This window comes from Crocuta crocuta, unplaced genomic scaffold (assembly GCF_008692635.1).
Source record: "Crocuta crocuta isolate KB4526 unplaced genomic scaffold, BGI_CrCroc_1.0 scaffold13, whole genome shotgun sequence".
In the NCBI taxonomy this organism is placed as follows: domain Eukaryota; kingdom Metazoa; phylum Chordata; class Mammalia; order Carnivora; family Hyaenidae; genus Crocuta; species Crocuta crocuta.
In genome coordinates this window covers 7602706-7625906 of record NW_027530007.1, presented here as the reverse complement: position 1 = coordinate 7625906, position 23201 = coordinate 7602706, and the positions used below count along the sequence as shown (strand labels likewise).

General features: G+C 56.1%; 2 long non-coding RNA genes across 3 annotated transcripts; both read right to left on the bottom strand.

Moving 5' to 3' along the window:
• Positions 1-15099: 15099 nt before the first annotated feature.
• LOC144231350 (uncharacterized) lies at positions 15100-19406 on the bottom strand. Of its 2 annotated transcripts, XR_013335064.1 has the most exons (4): positions 19323-19406; positions 17353-17443; positions 16066-16212; positions 15100-15934 (listed from the first exon to the last, which is right to left on the bottom strand). It is a non-coding gene; the product is annotated as an uncharacterized LOC144231350 (long non-coding RNA). The 2 variants fall into 2 exon arrangements; XR_013335063.1 differs by lacking the exons at positions 17353-17443; positions 19323-19406 and having other exon boundaries at positions 16066-17344.
• Positions 19407-21208: 1802 nt separating this feature from the next.
• LOC144231349 (uncharacterized) lies at positions 21209-22732 on the bottom strand. Its single transcript, XR_013335062.1, has 3 exons — positions 22390-22732; positions 21913-21987; positions 21209-21556 (listed from the first exon to the last, which is right to left on the bottom strand). It is a non-coding gene; the product is annotated as an uncharacterized LOC144231349 (long non-coding RNA).
• Positions 22733-23201: the final 469 nt, after the last annotated feature.

Below are 23201 nucleotides of genomic sequence, written 5' to 3'. Positions count from 1 at the left end.
CTCGGAGCTGGAGTAGTGACAGGAGGCCTTAGAGAAAGCCTGTGACCCCAGCTGGCACCTGGGGTCACACACCTGGGGTCGCACACCTGGGGTCGCGCACCTGGGGCCACGCACCTGCAGCCACGCACCTGGGGCCACACACCTGGGGTCACGCACCTGGGGCCACGCACCTGGGGCCACGCACCTGGGGTCGCGCACCTGGGGCCACGCACCTGGGGTCACGCACCTGGGGCCACGCACCTGCGGCCAGATGGTCCTTTTGGCCCCGCACCTGCTGCTCATCCCTGGGACCCCGGGAGCATCCTTGCCCCAGCAGCTGTGGGGCCGCAGCCCTAGGCACCCTCCAGTCCCCTTGGCTTGGGGGCTGGGGTAGCGGCTGCCTTTAGGTGTCTGGACTCGCTGTGTGTACGCGTGTTGTGTGGGTACGTGTGTGTGCATGCGCGCATGTGTGTAATTTGCCCTGTGCCGGTGCTGCTGGCTCCTCATAGCTTGTGTATTTCCCACTCGACAGCGTGTTTTTAAAGCTCCGTCCACATCGCCACATGACACAGGGCCTCTGCCTTTGTGGCTGTGCGGTTTTCGCAGTGGGCGGTCCCGCCCTGTCCCCTCCGCTCCCCAGGGGGGCCACGGTGCCCCTGCCCGGAGGAAGTCCCCGGAGGCAGCGGTCTGCAGGGGCAACAGTCCCGGACGACACTCCCTGCGGTCCTACCGCGGGCGCCTGAACCCTGGACATGCCCCCCAGAGGTCGGGCTCCTGTCCCCACACACTCCCCCACACGGGGCCCTCCTCCACGTCTCTGCAAATTTGCGGGGTGCCAGGGGGGGAAAGTCTTTTCCCTTTCAATGGCGTTTCTTCTTTTTTTTAAGACTTTTTTTTTACACTTTATTTATTTCTCAGAGAGAGAGAGAGAGCGGGGAAGGTCACAGAGAGAGGGAGACACAGAATCTGAAGCAGCTCCAGGCTCTGAGCTGTCAGCACAGAGCCCGACGTGAGGCTCGAACCCAGGAACCGTGAGATCATGACCTGAGCCGAAGTCGGAGGCTCAACCGACAAGCCACCCAGGCGCCCCTCAATGGCATTTCTGATACTGTCGAGTCAGAAAGCCTCCGTGAGTGGGCGGTGAGGTTGCCCTCCCAAGAGCCTCGGCCACTGTGCGTCATTCTGGTCTGAGCGCGTGTCCGTTAACGTCCCTGCGGTGCCCTCCCAACCGGAGCCATTATCTGTTTGATGCATTTTATGCCTGTTCATATTTTTTTAATTAAAAAAATTTTTTTAACTTAAAAAATTTTTCTTTTAATATTTATTTTTGAGAGAGAGACAGAGATGGAGCACAAGTGGGGGAGGGGCAGAGAGAGAGGGAGACACAGAAGAAGCAGCTCCAGGCCCTGAGCTGTCAGCACAGAGTCCGACGCGGGGCTCGAACCCACGAACTGTGAGATCACGACCTGAGCCAAAGTCGGACGCCTACTGACTGAGCCCCCCGGGCGCCCCAAGTTGGTCTCTTTTTAACCTAGAATCTCACCAGACTCTCATTATTTTCTCACCGTGGCTCTTGTTTGTCTGTTAGTCATTTAGGATTTTGACGTAGTCATTTAGGATTTTGTATTTTCATTCTTACCAAAGACGATAGGGTCATTCTCTCCTTTCGATGCCTTGTTTCCTGTGTGCATCTGCTCGAGGAGGCAGGACCGTGCAGCGCTGCCGCCCGGTGGGGAAGACGGGTGTCCGTGACCACGAGGAGAATGCTCCGAGCCCCGTCGCACGGGCAACCTGCTGGCGGTGGGGTGAAGACCGGCTCTGTCAGGTTGAGGAAGCTCCTTGTGCTCTGGTTTTCAGAGTCTTTAGAAAGACAGTAAGTGATAACCTTTATCAAGCACTTACTCTGCACCCGTTAGCTTTTCCTTAGTTTGTTGATGTTGCTGGTCATTTTCTGAACTGAAACCATGTCCGCATCCCTGGGATAAACCTATTTGCTCACATCGTATCCTTTCCAACATTTTATTATGAAAATTTTCAAACATATGGAGCAGTTGAATTTTACTGTGAACGCCTATATTTAGATGACCGTTTAGACTACTCTATTACTGATAAAATTTACTAACATTTGACACCATTTTCATCCATACTTTACTAAACATACTGTATCACTTCTCTGCCCACGCATCTGTCCCTGTATCCATCCACCGGCTCATCTTTTTTTAAAAATTTTTTAATTTGTTAAAGGTAATTTATTTTTACTGATCTGTATGGAACCAGTGTACGACACGGATCATTCAATGCATTTATAGATTGCAGTATGATTAGCTAGTATCTGCATTACCTCACATAATTACCGTTTGTTTTTCAGGGTGACGACAATTAATACTCAGTCTCTTAGCAGCGGTGAAGTGTGTGATATGGTGTTGGCTATAATCACTGCGCTTGCACGTTTTATTTCTTTCGGAGGCACGTCAAGGTAACTTGTGATTCTTAGCTCACCTTCCCCTGAATACCCCAGCGCAGACATTCACTAGAGTTCCGTGTTTCTGCCTGGTCCTTTTCTGTCCCTTTTGAGATAAAATGTACATACAACGCCTGTGCCAAACGCACACACCTGTGTGACCCAAGCCCCAACGGAGATGCAGGACAATCACCCCGGAAAGCTTCCTCCCTGGCCCCCACCTGCCCCCACCTGCCGAGGGGCCAACATCACTCTGATTTTTTCCCACCGTGAATTAGCTTTGAGCTAGAACCTCACGTAAGCCGAATGACACCGTGTGCGCCCTTTGTGTCTGGCTTCTTCCAGATGGACGTCGGGTTTTGAGATTCGCTGTGGCGTTGGGTGGACCGGCAGTCGGTCTGTCTGGTGTTATGACTGAGTGCTGTTCCATTCACCTTGATAATCCTTCCTCCCGCTGACGGACTCGTGGGACGTCTCCATCTCTTGGATGCTACGAATAAAATTGCTATGAATATTCTTGCACAAGTCATTCCGTGGACACACGTTTTCATTTCTCCTGGGTCAACACCTTGAGGTGGGGCTGCTAAGTCATGGGGCACCTGCGCGTTTAGATTTATAAGCAGCCGCCAGATCTTCACCCCATGCGCCTGCCGACCCTGCTCCAGCCGCTCCCCGTTCTTGTCAACATTTAAAGTTACTGTCTCTTCAGCTTTAGCCGTTCTGGTGAGTGTGCGCTTTTTTGATTATTATTTTAGAGGGAGACAGAGACAGCGTGAGTGGGGGAGAGGTGCGGAGAGAGAGAGACCCCGAGCGGGCTCTGCATTGTCAACTCGGGGTCAAACCCATGAACCTGCGAGATCATGACCTGAGCAGAAGCCAAGAGTCCGATGCTCAATCGCCCCCCAGGCACCTCGTGAATTTGTATTTTAAAACTGTGGACCCTGTTCACTAAGATTTCATTTGAGGTTTTCCTACCTGTGTTCATAAGGAGAATTGACCTCGTGTTGCCTTCCCCAGGTCTGGAACAAGAAAGACACCAGTGTCTTAAAATGAAGCCTATTGTTTTACCTCTATTATTATTTTCTAGAAAAATGTGTTTAAGATACAGATGATCCGTCCCTGGAAGAGGCTGTAAACTGTTTTGGCATAAGGCTCTTCTCCCGAGAAAAATGAAAACTGTGATTCCCATTTTAAATCTATTTAAGTTTTTCATTTCTTCTTGGACCGGGCTTGGCACTTTGTATTTTCCCAGAAAGACGCCCGTTCTTCCTCAGAGTCTTCCCTAAATACCCTTGCCTCATACCTCAGCTGGGCATAAGGAGAGACCCGGGGGTCCCGGGGGCAGTGATTGGAGGGAGCTGCTCCCGGAGGCCAGAGTGGTGCAGCGATGGGCGGGAGGCTTCCTGGAGGAGGTGAGTCCTGGCGCGGGCTCTGAGATCCAGGACCAGCCACCCCCCAGACTCTGCTCCCTCTTCCCAGCCCTGGAGGAGCTGATGTGATGTCTGAGGGCTGAGCGGTTCTCCCTGGAGGGGAAGCCGGACAGGTGCCTTCACATAGAAGCTCTGAGTCTGTAGGGACTTCTGGGGGCTCTTCACCTGGGGAATGGGTGCGGCGGCACCTGCCTCAGGTGTGTGCGGAGGGTGTGTGAATCGTGGCGCCCGCGTCAGGTGTGTGTTGGGAGTAAGGTGAGGACGGTGACACTCGCCCCAGGCGTGTGCAGGAGACAAAGTGGAGCGTGGCCGCTGCCTCAGGTGCGTACTCGGCACCAGGTAAACCCCGTGAGAAGCAGGGGAAACAGCAGGTGTGTCCCATCCACACTTGCTTCCTGCCTTCCCCTCGGGAAATGCAGCAGTCGTGAGGCTCCGACTGCTTTCTTCTTTTTAATTTTTTTTTAATGTTTTATTTATTTCTAGGAGAGAGAGAGAGAGAGACAGCGTGAGCAGGGGAGGGTCAGAGAGAGAGGGAGTCACAGACTGAAACAAGCTCCAGGCTCTGAGCTGGCAGTCAGCACAGAGCCCGACGCGGGGCTCGAACCCACGAACTGCGAGATCATGACCTAAGCGAAAGTCAGACGCTTAACCGACTAAGCCACCCAGGCGCCCCATGCTTTCTTCTTTTTTAAGTATAAAGGAGCAAGTCTCTGATAACAGAGTGTGAGGCCATGTGATCCTGAATCAGAGGCACCGGAAGCTTCTGGGTGCTCCTCAACCACACCGATGGGCGCCTGCCCCGGCCAAGAGGGAGGTGACGTGGCTCTCGGAGTGTGTCTTTGGAGCCCAACTCCCGCCCGCGACGGCCCTGCTCACTGTCCAAGGAGAGTGTCCGTGTCCGGCTGTGGTGCAGGGAGGGGAACCTAAACTGAGCCTAAAATTCTTGGGGAGCTAGAGAGAGAGGCACGCAGAGTCCCCCAGATGTTCCCAATCGGTGAGATTCAGATGACACCTGTGATAAGTGGCTCGTACGGTGTCAGAGTGAGTCTCTGGGCTCGTGTAACTGTGCTCGGTGACGTAAGACGCTGGCGTTTGGGCGGGTGGGGCAAAATGTGTGCTCCTCTGCGGCTTTTTAAAAAAAGTATTAAATTCAAGCTAGTTAACATATAGTGTAGCGTTAATGGTTTCAGGAGAATTCGGTGACTCATCACTTACATATGACACCCAGTCTGCAGCTTTTTAAAAAGTGAAATTATAAAACAAATATTTTTAAATTACCAGGCATGAAAAAAGGCAAGAATATATGTCCCATGACCAAAAGATTAGCCAATAATTAGAAATAGACCCCAACAGGTGCCTGGGTGGCTCAGTCGGTTGAGTGCCCGACTTCGGCTCAGGACATGATCTCATGGTTCATGGGCTCCAGCCCCGCATCGGGCTTTGCCCTGCCAGTGTGGAGCCTGCCTGGGATCCCCTCTCTCCCTCTCTCTCTGCCCCTCCCCTTCTCTCTCTCTCTAAAAATAAATAAACTTTAAAAAATGTTTAAAGGTAGAAGAAAACATAAATAAGATGGAGGAGAAACAAAATACAGAAAAGACCCAGAATGAACTAGAGATGGAAAATATGCATTATCTGAGGTGAGAAAACGCACAGAATAGGATCAATCATAGAATAGACACTGCAGAACAACGTTTTTAAAGATCAGTGGGATCTTTTAAGAGAGCAATCGACATATACAAGGAAACAAGACTGAAAAAAATGAACAGAGCAACCGTGACCAGAGGGGAAACAGGAAACCATCTAACAGACATTATCATTGAGATGCAGGTAAGAAGTGAAGCACAGAGAAGTTTCTGAAGAAATAGTTGCTGAAGATATTAAAAATTCCATTTAAAAATGCTATAAACTCACAGATCCAGGATCTCACTGAACTCCAAACAGAATAAAGCCAAGAAGAAACCCATACCAAAGTACATCATAATCAAATTGCTAAAGTGGTAAAGGGAGTTTTACAAGTAGCCAGAAAATAAAAGACATGTTATGTATAGATGGTGAAAGAAAAGTATATAAACTTCCCAGGGCACCTGGATGGCTCAGTCAGTTAAGTGTCCCACTTCTGATTTTGGCTCAGGTCATGATCCCAGGGTCATGAGATTAAGCCCCACATTGGGTTCCATGCTGAGCATGAAGCCTGCTTATTATTATCTCTCTCTCTCTCTCTGTCTCTCTCTATCTCTAGACCTCTCCCCACTTGTGCTTTTCTCTCTCTAAAAATTAAAAAAAAGAAAATCTCATCAGAAACTATGCAAACCAGAGGACAACGGAGAGACTTCTTTAAAGTCCTGAAGGAAGACTATCCTCAGCAAAAACGTGTTTCAAAATGAAGGCAAAATAAATAATTTTTTATCCAAAATAAAAACCAAGAGAATTTATGATCAACAGACCAACACGATGATAAATATAAACTATTTTGAACTGAACAAAAACAAAAACACAATATTTTGAAATTTGTGGAAAGCAGCCTAGCAGTGCTTAGAAGAAAACTTGTGACGTTAAATTCTTATGTTAAGGGTGCCTGGGCGGCTCCGTCAGTTAACTGTCTGAGTCTTGGTTTCCGCCAGGTCATGGTCTCGTGGTCTCATGGGTTTGGGTCCCTCTGTGCCGTGAGCACAGAGCCTGCTTGGGATTCTCTCTCTCCCTCTCTCTCCCTGCCCCTCCCCCACTCATGCTGTCTCTGTCTCTCTCAAAAATAAATAAGTAAACTTAAAAAAAAAAAGAAAGCTGGCTAGAATTTAAAAATAATCCTTAAAAATTCTTTCATTAGAAAAGATAAAAGATTTCAAATTAGAAATCTATGCTCCCTTCTGAAAGAACTATAAAATGAAGGAAAAGTCAAAACCCAAGTAAGCAGAAATAAATAAAAAAAGAAAAATAATAATAAATAGAAATAACAAAGAAAAAATAAATGAAATAGAAAAAAGAAAAATAACAGAGAACAATCAATAAAACCAAAACCTGTTCTTAAAAAAGTTTATTGATAAACCTCTAGCCAGATTGATTAGGAAGAATAGAAGACACAAATGATCAAAGTCAGAAATGAAAGAGGAGACATCACTACCAAGCCTATAGACAATAAAAAGGTAATAAGGAAATGCTGTGAACAGCTTTATGCTAATACATTTGAAAACTAAGATGAAAAAAATAAATTTCTTGAAAATCACAAGCCACCAGGGTTCACTTGGGGAATAAATAGATATAGATAATATATTTATCTATGTAGAAAATTCAAAGGAAACTGGAAAAAAAAAAACCTGTAAGGACTCATAAGTGAGTGTAGCAAGATCACAATGTACAAAAGGTCAGTGTACAAAAATTCATTGGATTTTACATGCTAGCAATGAACAACTGGCAGCTGAATGAATTTTTAAAATTTATAATAGAATAAAAATTATGATACTTAGAAATCAATGTAACCAAAATTGTGTAAGGCTCATAAACTGAAAATAACCAAATATTGCTGAAACAAATTAAAGATCTAAATAAATGGGGGTGATATGCCATGTTCATGGATTGGAAGGTTCAATATTGTTAAAATGACAATTTTCCTGTAATTGATCTATTTCTTTTTTTTTTTAATTTTAAATGTTTCTTTATTTTTGAGAGAGAGAGAGACAGAGAGAGACAGAGAGACAGAGTGTGAGTGGGAGAGGGGCAGAGAGAGAGGGAGACACAGAATCCGAAGCAGCTCCAGGCTCTGAGCTGCCAGCCCAGAGCCCAATGTGGGGCTTGAACTTAGAGACCGTGGGATCATGACCTGAGCTGAAGTCAGATGCTTAACTGACTAAGCCACCCAGGTGCCCCTCCAGTAACTGATCTGTAGAATCAATGCAATAGCAATTTAAAAAATCCCAGAATGCTTTCTTAGAGAAATCAACAAGTGAGTCTTAAATTTTGTGTGGGAACGTAAAGGCCCTACAATGGCCGAACAAATTTTGAAAATGAAGAAAAAGGTTGGAAGGCATACTATATCTCAAGGCTTATTATAGAGCTACAGTAACCAAGACAGTGTGGTATGGGTGAAAGAATAAATAGATCAACAGAACAGAGTCCACAAATAGACCATACATATTTTGTCAATTAATTTTTGACAAGGTTGCCAAGGCAATTCAAGGGGGGAAATCATCAACTTTTCAACAAATGATGCAGGAGAAACTGGGTGCTCATATGCAAAACACACACACACACACACACACACAACACACACACACCCCCAAAACTTCAACACTTACCTCATGCCACAAAAACAAACAAACTCAAAGCCACCGCAAAAACAAACAGATTCAAAATAGATCCAAATTTAAGAATTAAACCATAAACTTTTTAAGAGAAAAGATGGTAGAAAATCTTGATGACCTACTGTTAGGACAGAAACAATGGCAGTACTTGTAAGTTTAAAAAGTAGTATATTGCTAAAATTTAAAAAGTTTCTTCTTCAAAAGACACTGTCATGGAAATGAACAGGAAAGCCAAAGGAGGACATAGCTACAACTCACAGATCTGGGGAGGAGACGATGGATGATAATATCTGGGGAACAGTGAGGAAGGCTTCTGCCTGCGGACTGACTCCCCGGCCCCCGGGGGCTGCGCTGGCACCAAAACCAGGGGTCCTGACCCAGCGTGGCTGGGTGTTCTGATGCTCTACTAGGCACAATAGAATCTTCCAGCAAATTTCCATTTTCCAGGCAGCCAAGCCTCTCGCCATGCATGCTCGCCGGCCACAGGGCCCTCGCTGGGCAGCCTCTCTGGGCTGTGCCCCTCACAGTTGGCAAGGTCCCTAATCATCACTGAAACGGAGGGGGCAGGTGAACCTGGGTCCCCTCCCTCCCATCCAGCCAAGTGGGGTGGTCGGCTGGTCTGTCGACACACGGACCCTCACCACGCTGGGCCCTTGTCCTCCTGGCTGGACGCTGGGAAATGTCACCCATCAGCCGTGTCGCTGGGAGGGCCGTGGCTCCCCTTGCCGGCCAAGGCTGGGGTGAGGGGCAGCCGGACAAATGCTTGAGGCGCTTTTGGAAGAAATCCACCTTCAAGGCAAGAGGGTAAATGATCGCGATGTGGTTATTCTGGCAGAATCTGGAGGAAAAAAAATAATGTTGCCTTCATAAGGGAGTCAGCTGACTATTTTACAATTTTTCCCTAAATCGACCGAGCCATTTTCACAACATAAAACAAGCAAAAAAATGTAATTATTTCAAGGTGTCCTTCACCTCGAACTCACTGGAGGCTCACAGCTTAGGGGTTTTAAAAAATACATATATTTAAAGCAAATATTATTGCAAATGACTACTCTGTAATTTGGATTAATTGCTTTTGGTTTTTTCTGGAAATAAAATCTTTAAGGCAAACCCATAAAAACCTTGGAGCTCGAGGCAGCTGCTCTTGCAGTGCCTCGTTTATGGAGCCCTGGAGCTGCCCCAAGGGGGAGCTCGATGGGTCACGTAGTCCCCTCTACAGGGCCAACGACCCTGGAGGAGGCTGTGCTGTGCTCACAGAGCCACGGCCAAGGACAGCTCTGGCCCATGCCATGGTGCCTGTCTACACCCAACCTGTCTACACCAACTGGAATGATAGCCTATGGGTTGTCCCTCAGGGTGGTCCCAAGACCCTAACCCAGGGAGGGTCCAGGAAGGACCCTGGGTTGTCACCACTCCCTCTGAAGAGTGAGGTCAGAGGCTCAGCCAGACCCTCAGGGACCCACCTGACTGAGACCACACCGGCCTGGAGCTCGGAAGAGCTGGGGTCTGGCTGTGCCCCCCACCCCTGCTGTGTGAGCCATGTGGCTGTGTGTATGTTGGGGCAGGGGGAGGGTGTGCACAAACGTGGACAGATGGAAGAATCCGGGGCTCCAGGGCACCTCCCTTGGGGCTGCCTGCCTGCCTTGAAACACCCTGGATTGGAGATTCTCCTGGCACAGGAGTCCGGTAAGACCCTATGCAGGGAGGGGTCTGAGCACCGTCATGGTGGGAGGCGGGTTTTAGGAACTTGTAGGAATGAGTCGAAGGGGCATGTGCCGTGCTGCAGGGGGCACACGAGAGACGGAGATAGACAGGGTCCGCTCAGAGGTGTCTGGGGCCTGGAGAGTAATTTCAGCAGAAAGAGGTCGTCACATGAACACCGTTCACTGGTCGTCACATGAACACCGTTCACTGGTCCCTCCAAACTTCCCGCCTTATTTGTTCTGAGCAGCCACCCTGAGAGGGGGGCATCACCTTGTCATTCTTCCCTCCCTGGGTCCTGAGTCTGGGGTCTCACAGCCCATAGAACAGACAGGGGCACTGTGCTTCCTCCAGGTGCAGGTGAGCAGAGGTGAGGAGTCGCAGATCCTGGGCCCGCGAGGGCTCCTCCTTGGGGCCAACAAAAGATCAAGTCGTGGATCTTGACCGTTTGTCAAGGTGAAACGTAACCACTGCGGGCAGCTGGGTGGGGAGGGCAGGGCCCTGGGGTCCTGGGCCGGCTCTGGGGCCCGTGTGCCCTGTGACCGTGAGGAGACTCCGCCCTCCCCTCTGCTACAGCTCAGTCCCCCAGTGCCTTTCTACTTTCATCATGAAACTCCATTTCCTTGACGTATTGGGCTGGGGGTTCCTCTATCCACCCATCCATCCACCCCCGTCTACTTACCTTCCTCCCTCGTCCCCCCCCCCATCCACAACCATTGCTCATCGCCCATGTGCCACACTCTGCTAGACCCGGGAGAATAAGAGGAAGCGCACAGGCCGCCCGGGAGGATGGACTATGGTCTGGGGACGGGCCAGGAGGGAAGAGAGCGGGTGAGAGACGGAGGCGGCCTGGAAGAGGCTGGCGGCAGAGGGCACAGAGAGGCCCCCTCCCTCCGGCCCGGGGCTGAGGGGGGCGGCAGGTGCTGGCTTCCCGAGGCCCAGGGCTCTCCCCGAGGGGAAACGCCAGGAGCCCGTGGGCGCTGCCGCCCAGCCGACTTCGGAGGGACAGACCCGATTTAATCCTGAGGGTGTGGGTGGAGGCCAGTCTCTGCCTTCAAGCCTTCGGCAAAGGGCCTCCCGTTCTCCCAATTGGATGGGGCTCTGCCCTACCTGCGTCCTCCTGGGGTCCAGGACAGGGGAAGGCAAGGACCGGGGACGACTGGAGCCCCCGGGCCCCTCAGGGTTGAGCCTCAAGTGAAAAGTGAGTAAAATCTCAAATACAAGGCAAAAGGTCCATGTGGTGATGAATGGAGTCTTCTGAGGGGGTCCCGGCCCCGCCCACTGGATGAGGAGGCCCCCCCGGCCCCGCCCACTGGATGAAGAGGGCNCCCATTGGAAGAGGAGACCCCGGCCCCGCCCACTGAGTGAGGAGGCCCCGGCCCCGCCCACTGAGTGAGGAGGCCCCGGCCCCGCCCATTGGAAGAGGAGGCCCCGGCCCCGCCCACTGGGTGAGGAGGCCCCGGCCCCGCCCACTGGGTGAGGGGGCATCTGACCGCGTGGGCTCAGAGAGGTCAGTGTCAGGAGGGAGAAGGCGGCGGCATGAGAACAATGGCCTGTCCCCCCGAGAGGCCCTCCCAGGAGGCCCCGAGAAGTCTCTGGCCCCCTGTGCGGGGGAGCCACGGGCTGCGCCTCCAGGAAGGGCCGTGGGGACAGCGTGGCCCGGCGGGAGCACAAGGAAGTCCGTCCAGAATGGATGGAGAGCAAAGTGCGGTCTGTCGGCGCGTGGGGATGGCGGTCAGCCTGCTGCCCTGGGGCGGTCCCCAAGGACAGTGAGCCAGACACAGAAGGACAAATCCCGAGTGGCCCCACTCCTCAGGCTCTCCACAGAGACAGAAAGGGGCAGGGTGGGCGCCAGGGGCTGGGGAGGGGGCTGGGATTTAGCATTTCACGGGGACAGAAGTACAGTTTGGGAAGATGGAAAATTCTGTGGGCGCCTGGTGGTGGCGTTGCCGGGCAGGGGGAGTGGGCTCAACGCCCTGGCGGTGCTCAGGCTCGGGGCTCTGCACCCGGCTCGCTCCAGCCCTGCCTGTGTGTGGAGCCCAGAGGTGGGTGCGGCTCCCACGTGTGCAGGTGGGGCGGCCAGGGCCCCAGGCGGGTGTGACCAGGTCCGGTGCACGGGGAGCCCGCGGTGGGTCCCCCTCAGCAGGCAGCTCACTCCGGACCCGCGCTCCTACCCACCCAGCTGCCCTGGGGTTGGAGCCCAGGGCCACGTGCCCCTTCCCCATCACAAGTTGGGAAACTGAGTCACGAGCTCAGGACGTGCTCCCAGCCTCCCATCCCCTGGGAGAAAGGAGACTTAAACTCAGAAATTAAGTTGATATTTGAAAAACACAGTTTACTTCGGTGCCCGTCTCACATGGGCAGTGAGGGGAGACATTGCCACCAGTGAGATGGGGAGCTGTGGGGACGTGGAGACATCTGAGCCAGCTCTTGAAGGACAGATAGAATTTTGTTCTTAATTTTAAGCAGTGTAACAATTACACAACTAACACATAGTCATTGAAGACAAATTGAAATACACATTATGCGTAACACAGAAAAAAGTTATAATACCCTGAAATCTCGTCACTCAGATTAGCGTGTTCATATTTCAATTCATATTCCTGAAGGTCCCTCCACTCCCTGTGTTTCAGGATCACATCCGTATTGGCAACATGTGTGTGTCTACACCATCACGTCCACTGTCTACACAACAGTCTGTGTATGGACCCAGCAGACATGGCTGGGGTGGGCGGGGAGCCTCCAGGGAATTCACAGGTCAGGACCCAGCAAACCTCAGAGCATCTGGAGCCTGCACGGTATTAGACCCGGACGTAAAGTGGACGCAGCCTTTCTAATAGTCACACAAAAACTAAAAGAACAAAATGAAATGAAATAATGGCCACAAAAGATTCCGGGTCAAGATGGCAGATTAAACACACTGATCGGGTCCCATCTGCAAAGCCCACTTCAACCGCACAAGAAAGGGGACTTTAAAAGACATCTACCCCTGAGGGTGGTGAAACCCACGTGTAGATGGACCCACGGACTCTCTGCTCACGGACGAGAGAGAGAGAGAGAGAGAGAGCGCCCTGGACAGAGGGGGGAGGTGAGCATTTACAGGATTTATTTTATTTGACTTTATTTTATTTCATTTATATTTTAAAGAGAGAGAGACAGAGAGAGACAGAGAGAGAGAGCATGAGCTGGGGAGAGGGGCAGAGAGAGACGGGGAGAGAATGTTAAACAGGCTCCACACTCAGCATGGAGCCCAATGTGGGTCTTGACCCCACGACCCCGGGATCATGACCTGAGCCGGAATCAACAGCCGGACGTTCAGCCGACTAAAAGCCACCAGAACTGATGGACACAAGCTCCGGGTTTGAAAGAAGGAGCCCCCGTGGAGGAAAGCAGACTCGCCCCCGAGAGCAGCGGTGTGACCCCCACCAGGGGGGACACTTGGGACAGAGAGAAGGTTCTATGAGATTCCCAGGAAGAAAAAGAAGCTGTGCCCAAAGCGCAAGGGAACAGAGTCTCCTGGCCTTTCAACAGCTACCCTGGAGGGAGGAAAACGCCCTTACAAGTCTGGGTGAAAAGCGCCTCCAAGCCCGAATTCCACGCCCGGCAAACTTGCACCTGGCGCGGAGGAGGGACAAAGGCATCTTCAGACAGTCGCGTCCTAAAAACTCATCCCCCAGCTGATCAGGACTTTCTACAGGATGTGGCCCACGGAGGTGAGAAAGTAAGCGGCGCGGCGGAGCGAGAGCCCCGCGGATGCCCCCCGGGGACGGCAGGGACAGCCCCTGGGGCCGTGGCCGCAGGCGGGTGTTGAGGGCGCAGTCCCTGTGGGCGCAGAGGGACTAAGGGCCCAGATGCGCCAGCACCGCTGCACTGACGGTCCCTTGCTTTGTCCTGACCGCGTGTGAGGTTCCCGCCTCCCGCCCTGGCCCGTGTGAATTTCCTGCACAAAACCCCACGATGTGAGTGGCCCGAGACAGCGCCTTTCTCATGTTGCAGGGCTGCGGCCGGGGGTCTGAAACGGGCCGCCCCAGGGGAAAATCGAGGTATCAGCGGGCCTGGGGTCCTGGGGGACGGTCTGGAATACATTTCCTTGGCTCTTCCAGCTTCAGAAGGCCACCCGCAGGCCTTGGCTCAGGACCCCCTTCCATATTCGAGGCCAGTCGAGCCTGTCGGCCTCCCTCCACCACTTTGAAGGGCCCTCGCGATGACGCTGGGACCCCCAGATGGATACGGGACAACCCCCCTTTCTCAAGGTTGGCTGACGGGCNCTTTGACCACTTGTGCCTCAGGGCCTCAGCACTGGCTGTTCCCTCTGCCCAAATGCTGTTCCCCAGACGCTCACAGCGTTCCCCTCTCACACCGTCGTGTCTCTGCTCAGACACCAGGCTCTCTCCTCACCTCGCTCCTTCGTTATTCCCCGCATAGCGCAGAGACCTTGAACCNTGCCCCTCCTGGCCTCATCCCTTGACCTTCACCCGCCCCAGACACCACTGCCTTTCCTTCCGCAGCGAGGCACCAGCAACCTGCTTTCTGTTTCTCCAGATTTGCCTGTCCCGGAGACTTCACATAATGTGCTTATTTGTTGATTTGGGGGGCGGGGGAGGGGCAGGGAGAGGGAGAGGGCGAATCCCAAGCAGGCTCCGCGCTGTCAGCGCAGAGCCCGATGCGGGGCTCGATCTCCCGAGCCGTGAGATCGTGGCCTGAGCCCAAATCGAGAGTCAGACGCTCAACCGATTGAGCCCCCCAGGCACCCCTCTGGACACTTTATACAGAGTCGTACGGTACGTGGCCTTTTGCGACTGGCGCATCATGTCTGCAAGGTTTATTGTGTGATAGAATTGTCAGTGCCCCTTTCAGGGGCCAAATGAGAATCCGTGGTGTGGAGGGACTACCTGCCCTTTTATGGTGATTTTAATGCTCCTCACTCATTTCAGTCCGAATGAACTCGGCCGCTAGACTCTGGATCTGTAACGAAGCTGTAAACTGAGTCACGGAGATGGTTAACACAAAACGCAGGTAGTGGGTTCCCTCTGCGCTGGGGGAGGGGGCTGCCCAGACAGCCCCGAGGAGAGTGGCCGTGGGTTTGTGCTTCACCGACGTGCTGGGCCAGTGCTCACGGTCCCTTCGCGGGGAGCACACACCCCTGGCACGCTCTGCCTGCTGTGTGCTCGGTTCCAAATTTAATAAGGATTTCAAGGTGAGCATGAAGGTTTTACCCATGTATGCTCAGCGGTGATTTTTTAAAATAATAGGTGTATTGAGATAGAGTTCACATATCATAACATTTACCGTTTTACAGCGAATGACGCGGCAGCATTTAGTACGGCCAGCTCGTTCTAGAGCACTGTCCTCACCCAGCAGGAGACCCATGTCCATCAGCAGCCACCGCCGCCCCACTCTCTTCTCCCCCAGTCTGTGGATTTTCCTGTCCTGGACATTTCTTGTGCGTGGACTCAAACAACACACACCTTGTGACCAGCTTCCTTCACGGAGAATAATGTTTCTGAGTTCACACACGTCGTAGCGCGTGTTAGTACTCTGCTCCTTCTCGTGGCCAAGGACGCCTCCACGGAATGGGCAGACCACATCGCGTGGACCCATTAACGGTGATTTTCCTGTTCCTCATTCATTTCAAGGGGCTGACTCTGCAGCCAGCATCACTGTGGGCTCCAGGAGGACCCGAGGACCTCCTCCTTCTGCTGAGCTCTGCACTCGCTTCTGCAGGAAGCATTCGGAGTCTTTCAGCCTCCGAACTTAAGAGTTCAAAAGCAAAGCTCTCAAGGGGCCTGTGGATTTGGAACCGTTTTTGCCATCTGGACCCGGCCGTGCCGGGCTGACCCGGGCAGAGAGCTTTCCGGTGTCCCCGGCCGAGCAGAGAGAAGGCCAAGTGTGCCCGCATCTGACTGGGGAGCCAGCCTTCAATGAATGACGTCACTCGGAGAACACGGTCTCGGTTTGTAGGGTTTATTTATGTTAAGAAATCCACATACGATGCCGAGTGTTCAATGGCTGTTTAAGTGATAGTTTTTCCTTTTTCGTGAGAGTTGGAAGATGATAAACAGCTCCAGCTGTAAAAATTAAAGGCAGAAGTGAAGCCAAGGTGCTTATTACGCAGAAAGGCTGAGTGGGGAGGGGGTTTGGCCCTTCCCCCCTCTCAAATGAAAATTACTCTCTGCCGTAACGTGCCACGAACAATTACCTGCTGTTTATTAATTAGCCTCTGTTAAAAGCACCGCATTGCTGCTAGAAACTGTTCTTTCTCTAATGTGAAAACGGGTTTCTTCATGTTTATTAGAACAACCAGGTCCCACGTGGTCCGGGCTCAGCGAGTACTCCACGGACACGTCTATTTTTTAAACGACACATTTTGTGATTGGAAATATCTCAGCAGAGGCCCAGATACTGACCCTGAGTCACTGGACGTGTCAGCCCCACGCTGAGCCCCCAGAACCACCGGCTGCGGGGTGGGGCGTGGCCCCCGGGGCTGCCGCCGAAGGGTCCTGGGGTGGCTGCCCCGGGGGTGGGTGTTGGGAAGGGAAGGGGGACACGGACTCCCCAGTGAGAACTGGGCTCTGAGGAAACACGGACCTCGGACGGCTCGGTCTTTCTGGACACCCACGAATAAACGCCTTGGCCACTGTCAGGAGCACGCGGGCAAGCCAGCACGCCCTCTGGGGCGCACCCCCCGCACCACAAGGAACCCGAGAAAGGGTCCCAGGTGGGGACCCCTCTGCAGCAGCCCCTCTGCAGCCCGCGCCCTGGAGACCTGGGTTGTGGGGCGCACGCTAGCCGCAGCAGGGCTTGGCACTCAGGCAGATGAAGCCCGCCCTCCGGCTCCCGGTGTGCGCCTCCCATCCAAAAGGTGCATTGGTGTGAGGGTCCCAGGCGCCGTGATGAGCACCCAACGCCGACGGCCAGCACCCCGCCTGGCAAGGGAGCCCCAGCACCGCAGGCCAGGGAGTCCCACGGGGCCACCAAGTTCCCCTCTCTCTGCCGTCACCCCCTGCCCCCAGCATCCCTCTGAGGCCCCCCTGAGCAGGTTGGCTTCCTTTTCCAAGTCATGAATGACACAGCTGGGACCTGGGTGCTTGGTCACTGCCGTGTCCCCCTCATGTGGGACCCACACTGGCTGCTCAATGTGGGGCAGCCCTTTGCGGGGCGGGACAGGTGCCGGACAGGGCACTCGGCCCCGGGCACCGAGTACGAGTGACGTCTGGTAAGGTTGCCCCTCATTCCCTTTGGCCTCGGGACTGAAATCAGATCTAAGAGCCACTTTCTTCTCACTCAGTGCTCTTGGTTCATTTGTGACTGATTCTTTCACTCATGGAGCCCCGCGTGAGCTCCAGAATTTGCACTAGCCCTGGGGCTTCGTAGGGCGCAAGACGCCCGGGAAGCTGCAGGTGTGCCGAGGAAGACAGCCCCCGCATCTGGCAGCAGCTGGTAAGTCCCACCAGCACCCCGCCTTCCGATGCCCCTGGCCATGTGCCAGAGAAAGGAGGGATGGACGGACGGAGGAGCGAACGCCGTGTCTGCAGCTTGGTCCCAGAGCCTTGGCCTCGTGGAGGGCAGAGCGGTACCTGTGAGAAGACCAGGGCAGGCCAAGGTCGGAGGGTGGGGCCTGACTCTGGGAGCCCATTAAGACCTGCAAGGTTCTGTGGGCCCCGAAGCTCCCGGGAGCCCCGTCCTTGCCTGGTCTGATGCCCTCTGTGTCCAGTGAGCCGAGCAGCCGCTCTGCATGGCTGCAGCTCAGAGCCCCTAGAGACAGACCTGGGTTCCGGACACAGAGGGTCAGAGGGTGAGGGCATCCCCGCTGATGACAGTGATGACAGCCCGAAGTGTCAGCCGGGGTCTGCACGCAGCCGTCTCCACAATACCCCCCACTTGGTGGCCCCAAATTACACAGTAGGAAGTCAGGGTGCCCAGGAAGCTGGGGGACAGACTCAGGGTCCCAGAGAGAGTGGGGTCTGACGCAGCTAAAGCTCTTCCTGTCTTCAGCCTCCACCCTGCTCTCTCTAGGACCCAGGCAGGGAGGGGAGCAGGGAGGCCCAGTGTGCACATGGCTGACCCTCACCCTGGAAGTCTGCTGTTCTCCAGGGGGGCCAGGGGTCTGTCCCACTAATGGGGAGCTGCCCCAGGCCTGGCACGCACGGGGTCCTCAGTGGGGTGTGTGGGCTCGCATGAGCTGCAGGGGGCATGGGGCCACGTGCAGGTGTGTTCCTGCCACCTGGGCCCCCTTCCTTCATGGGAGCTTCCTCCAGAAGGCAGGAGGGAAGGACCGGGCAGGGCGAGGGGCACAGGGGCGGGGTGGAGGGGGTGGACAGGGTTAAAGTCGACCTCAGGCACCAGAGCCAAGACAGGCACGGGCCCTCCCCCTTCCAGAGCGCTGGCCATGGGTGCCAGCCCCTGGGGCCGCAGGAGGAGGCCCCATCCTGGGAGGGAGGACTCCCTACTGATCCCTCAGCAGGGGAGGTGAAAGTTTCCCCTCCACCAGCCTCCTGCCCCACATTACTGGTTTAGAAGTAGCACAGGGGCGGGTGGACGGAGCACCCCCTGGTCACCCCGCTTCCCTTCCCAGCTGCCCCATCGGTCCTGCGCAGGGTAGTGGTGGTCCGGACGAAGGGGCTCAGGCCGCGCCCNGCCCCCCCCCCCCCCGCACGCCCTCAGGGCCCCGCCCTCAGGGCCCCGCCCAGGCGCAGGAACTCCCGGGCGGCCCGCAGCGAGGGGAGGAGGAGGGAGAGGGGCGCATTCCGTCTCGGGAGCTCGGCAGGGACTAGGGCCCCTAGCTGTCTTCGCTCGAGGGCAGCCCCAGGACCCCCCTCTGCGGGGCCTGGGGTGCCCGGTGGTACCCAGAGCTGGGGTCTGCGGTGTTAAGCCTCCTTGCGTCCTGGCCCCCAGGACCCTGAGAGGGCAGGCGGGGAGCCAAACCGCAGGCAGGGGCAGAGAGGAGACCCGGGCTGGCCCCCCACACCGCCTCCACCGCGCCCTGCAGAGGGCGGTTCCGGGCCCGGTTGGTCACACAAAAGGCCCGAATCGCTCCAGGGCTCCCTGGGCTCGTCCTGGGCACCACCTCCGGGCTCCGCGCAAACAGGCTCGAAGGGGTGGGCTGCGCACGCTCCCTCCGCNCCACTTCACAAATGGGAAAACTGAGGCGGGAAGAAGAAACCCATCGCAGCTCTCCCAAGACTCTAGTGTGTGGAGCCCCAGGAGCAAAGGCGAAATTTGGTTTCCAAACCAAGAGGGTCCCTGGTGTGGGGGCGGGGACCAGGGGCCTTGCAAACCGACGGGCCCAGGGGCGCAACCGACCTGGGGAGTCCGCTCAGTTATCGGGAGGCTGAGTCGAGGTTCCCGCCTCTGGGGCTTCGGGGGAAGTGGAGGGCGGGCTCCCACCCAGAGGTTCCCGCGACTCGGCCTGGAGAGCGACTCGACTCGCTGTTTTCGTTGCCTCCCGGGTCTTACCCGAGCTCAGCCGAGCAAGAGGAGGCTGCCGCGTCCACGCGGGCAGCGATCTGCGGGGCCACCGTGCGGCCTCCGCTGCGCGAAGCTCCGCGNCGGGTCCATGGCGCGCGCCCCGCGGAGGAAGCAGCATTTGGGGGGCTCCCTGCGCTCTCCGGAGAGCCGGGTTGGGCCCGGAATACTGGGAGCCAACTCGGTCCCAGGGAACTCACATGGGGGGTTCAGGCCCACAGCTTCAATCTCTTCCATTAAAAACAAAACAAAAAAATTCCGGATTACGTCCGGCAAGCGCACGTGGCAGACCCCAAGTGCAGAGGAGCCTGCGGCTGTGCTCCTGAGAGACAGTTGCCCGCAGCCAGGGCTCTAGGATGCAGATTACGGCAGAGGCAGAGACATCTCCCGGGGACCCACCCCAGAAGCTGCCCGCCGGCGAGGGACCAAGTCGTCCTGCCTTGGAAGGAAGTAGGTTTCCGAACGTCTGGGGTTTGTTGGAAATCGTTACATGGTTCACATTCCTGGGACGGGTTGGCTGGGAGCGTCCAGGCACCGGCAGCACCCACTCCCTGGGGAACCTGCACTGGGAACCGCACAGGGAGCAGCCTTGCGCCCCACGGGAGCGCGTGGTGGGCCAGAAGTCAGGGCCTGTGTCCTCTGTCCCCTAGAGTTTGCTGGGTGGAAGGCGGTTTCCCCGGCCTTGGGGTGGGATGAAGGGCAAAAGTGGGCCTGAAATACTAACCCCAGAGCCTTGGGAGGCTCCTGTGGCCCCAGCTAGGGGACGACAGACACCGAGGAGGTTGTCTGTGGCACCTCACACCACGCGCATTCTGGGCCAAACACTCCAGCTAGCTCTCGGCCGGCCCTGGAAGCCTCTGCATTTGGTTTCCACCGAGTCCCCTGCTGGGCGGGGAGCAAACCAGATTGTCCCCCAGCACCCCCAGTGGTCTCCAAGCCTTTGTTTGCTCAAATCTGGGAGGCATCGCCCCCAACGTGGAGCAGGAGAAGGTGCCCAGAGGAGGGGCCCTCCCACCCCAGTCTGATTCACTGTCCCTGTGATGGGGGGCGGGGCCAGCAGTCCCATAGGTAAACTGAGGGAGAGGCGCTTTTATTCTTTTAAGCTACTCAGAATTTTTCTGAGCAGGAACTGGAGATGAGCAAAGCCTGACCCGAAGTCCAGTCGAGCCCCGAGGCTGAGGGCCTGAACGCCCCGGCCAACTTTCAGGAGCACAGATAGAAACAGGGAGGGGGGAAGGGGTGAGAATCCAGCCCATCTGCCTGCCAGTCCTGCCTCCCAGCGCCCCTAGCTGCAGGGGGGCTCCCTGGGGCGGGAGGGCCTGGGCTCGCGGGCTGGGTGCCTGCTAGGAGGCTAGGCACCCACCTCCGGGCACCTGCACGTCACAACGCAGACCTCTCCAGACCAGAGGTGGGGCCTTAAGAGTTGGCACGAAACACGGGTCCTAGCCCGGCAAAGGGACCCTCTAGTCCAGGAGTGAGTAAACCCTGGGGGCACACAGGAGGCACTTCTGGGCTTCTCGGGGCGTCCTGGAGTTGGGGACCCCCCTTCCTTGCTGCCCATTGAGGACCCACTTGCTCACCCCCCCCAGCCCGGCCCTTTCCTGACGGAGTTCATCTGATCCTAGGTCTCCAAGCGCACCTCCTGGCTTGTTAGAAAGGCTGTGGTAGGCAGAGCTCCTGACTAAAGCCAGACTCCAGGCTGTGGCAAAGGTTGGCACAAAAGTCTTCTATCAAGTACCCCAGACCCCGGCAGCAAAGCCAGTTCCCAGACTCAACAGCGTGAAGGCTGTGCCCACATAGCCCACACCTCACCCGCCTCTGACCACTGGACCCTTTGGCCCATGGCCGAAGCCCGGATTACAATGCGGGTCCCCTAGCCCAGTGTCGGCCACAAGAGTCCCTGAAGCTTGGCTTGGCTTGAAAACTGCCCTCCAACGGGCTGCTGTCCACAAAATGAAAACCGCCCCTCTTCTAGTGGCCCCCGCCGGCCCATACCTGCTCCCAAATGTCCCCAAGGGTCTGCAGGGCAGGGCCAGGATCTGGACTTGCGTCTGATTCCCCCTTCTTCGCCCTTGTCTCTGCAGGAATCTGTGACGCCTGACCTGTTCTTGGTTCTAAATCTGGCCACGCGGGGGCAGGGCCCGGCCAGGCCAGGGCCCTGGCCTTGAGGACGGTCTGCCCAGGCTCCTGGAGCCGCTGGGGGGATGGGGGCGATCACTCTGCACCTGCGGGAGCCAGCAGCCAGGTTGTCTCCTGGCCATTCCGGACCCCTACTTCCTTCTCCCCGGGCAGGGCCCCCCTGAGCCGCAGCCCCCCCCCCAGCCCAGGGCTCTGGAGGAGGGCAGGGAAGAGCCAGCTCATGCCCTCCTTCCCCAGACCCTGGAGGAGGTACAGTACCAGAGTCTAGAGAGTGTCATGGCCCAGAAGATTTAGTTGCCTTGTGAGCTAGACGGCCAAAGTGAGCTGGGGTGTCCCCAAGAAGAGACGGGGCCTTCCTAACCTTGCAGCCTGCTGGCCACCTCCAGGGCAGGGGAAAAGGAAGCCTGAGCTGCGCTGGGGGTGGGGGAAGGTGGGGGAGGACCTTCTCCGCAGGTAGGAGTGCTTCACAGGCCTCACAATTCGACTTTGCTAGGAGGCTCCCGAGGAGGAGGGGGTCCTGGGGTGGGGAGGTATGAGCGTGACCTTCTGTTCTCTTTGGCCAGTGGCCCCAGACAGGGCAGGTCCGCGGGCTGGAGCCGACTTGGCTGGGCGAAGTGGAATAGCTCCCAGCTCTGGGCTCCAGGTGCCTTCCTCCCCTTCCATGTGACCCCTACCCCGGGCCGGAGTGGGCTCTCAGCCTGCTAGGGTCTGCAGCCAGGCCCCAGTCCCCCATGGGGACCACCCATCATGACCCCCAGAGCCTGGCAGCCAGGCCGGGGACCCTCTGGACCTGGTGGCTCTCCACCCAGCCTACGGGGACAGAGACTGTGGGGCGGGGGTGACAGGCACTGGGACAGACTGCAGGTAGTGGGACCCGGCCGCCAGGTGAGCTCCCTGCGCCAGGGCGGGCAACACTCACCTGTGGCCGGAAGCAGCAGAGGCTGCGATCAGCGAGGAAGCGCCTTGGCCGTCTGGGGTGGCAAGCGGGGGGGCTACCGCCAAGGCCACGGGCGCTCTGTCGACGTTGGAATTCAGACGAGAAGGCAGCTGTGGGTTGCGGGGCGCAGAGGCCCAGCGCGTCGCCGCCTCTACCCCCGCCGAGCCCTGCTCTGTTGAGCTTTCCCTCGGGGTGGGGGGGCACCCGCCACGCGCCCCTCGCCGTCCGGAGGGCCTCCGCCAGGACCCCGGGGTCTCGGTGTTAGCTGTTCCGCCGCTGCGGTTCACCTCTTTCCTGGGAGGCTCGGAACGCAGGTCCCGGCGGAGGCGCCAGCGGCCTNGAGACCCGCACCGAAGCCTCGGCCTCTGCCCTGCTCGGCGGTCTCGGGGGCGGCCCCCGGTGCTGCAGCCCGCGGGGCTCCCGAACGAGGAAGCGCGGGGTCGGCGCCTCCTTTTGCCCCCGTCTCATTCTCGAATCCCAGACACCCTTGAATGAGGAATTCGCACTGTCCCCACCGGGACCCCGGCCCGGACCCCCCGCCCGCCCCTCTGCCCTGCGGGNAGGCTGGGAAGGCCGAGGAGAGCCCCCCAATCCCGCGCCGAGGCGGCGGCGGCGGCGGCGGCGCGACGATGAGGATGATGAATACATTGCAAAGTTTTTTTGGCCCCGGCGAGGGGTGTCAGATTGAGTGCTCTGTGCGCATGTGCGAAGGTGTCCAAACTGACAATGCTGGGGAGATGAAGATAGTGTGTAGCTGCTTCTGGACTCAAGGAGGAGGAGAGAGATTCCGCGAT